The sequence below is a fragment of the Rutilus rutilus genome (assembly GCF_951802725.1).
Source record: "Rutilus rutilus genome assembly, chromosome: 12".
In the NCBI taxonomy this organism is placed as follows: Eukaryota; Metazoa; Chordata; class Actinopteri; order Cypriniformes; family Leuciscidae; genus Rutilus; species Rutilus rutilus.
In genome coordinates, this window is record NC_140217.1 from 41734448 (window position 1) to 41735795 (window position 1348).

A 1348-nucleotide genomic window follows, 5' to 3' on the forward strand; every position below is an offset into this window, starting at 1 on the left:
TCAATTCAGTAATCTTTCACCTCTCCTGCTGAACTGAAGGATCCATGTTAATAATCATTATTCAAACACAAACAACAGCTGTATCACGTGTCTGCAAACAGAGATTTCGCTTACGGCTGATATCGGCACATGACAGTTTAGACCGATCTGTTATCAGAGGAGACTGTGAGTTATGGACTTAGACAGACCTGTAACGCTCAGCACTGAGACGTTTATGTTTATTATCATGTCATACACTCTTTCTCAGAGAGTGAAGTCACACATTTCTTCAGCCTTCAGATGACTTTATTATTTTCATATAAGACAAATTAAACACTGCAGCATTTTCATTTCGATTATTAGATTTCATTAAGCGTGAACGAGTATCACCTAACTAACAAACCCTTTCATTTCAAACATCTCTATTCCTGCAGTGGATCCGTGTTTAATGCTATAGATTAGTGTAATGTCTCGTAGCTCTACTGCTATAGTCAGTGAGACTGGTCCTCGTCTCTAACAACGAGACGGCGTGGGGGTCACATATGGGAGGCCATATGGGATGAAACACATTGAAACACTTGCGTGTTCACTTTAGACTTGTACAGACATTTGAAACACTTGCAAAACACACTGAAACACTGAGACACACTCTCTCAAACACACTGAGACACACTGAAACACTCTGAGACACACTCTCTCAAACACACTGAGACACACTCTCTAAAACACACTGAGACACACTGAAACACTCTGAGACACACTCTCTAAAACACACTGAGACACACTCTCTAAAACACACTGAGACACACTGAAACACTCTGAGACACACTCTCTAAAACACACTGAGACACACTCTAAAACACACTGAGACACACTGAGACACTCTGAGACACACTCTCTCAAACACACTGAAACACTCTGAGACACACTCTCTCAAACACACTGAAACACACTGAGACACACTCTCTCAAACACACTGAGACACACTCTCTAAAACACACTGAGACACACTCTCTCAAACACTCTGAGACACACTCTTTCAAACACACTGAAACACACTGAGACACACTGAAACACACTCTCTCAAACACACTGAGACACACTCTCTCAAACACACTGAAACACACTGAGACACACTCTCTCAAACACACTGAGACACACTGAAACACACTGAGACACTCTCAAACACACTGAGACACACTCTCTCAAACACACTGAAACACTCTGAGACACACTCTCTAAAACACACTGAGACACACTGAAACACACTGAGACACTCTCAAACACACTGAGACACACTGAAACACACTGAGACACACTCTCTCAAACACACTGAAACACACTGAGACACACTGAGACACACTCTCTC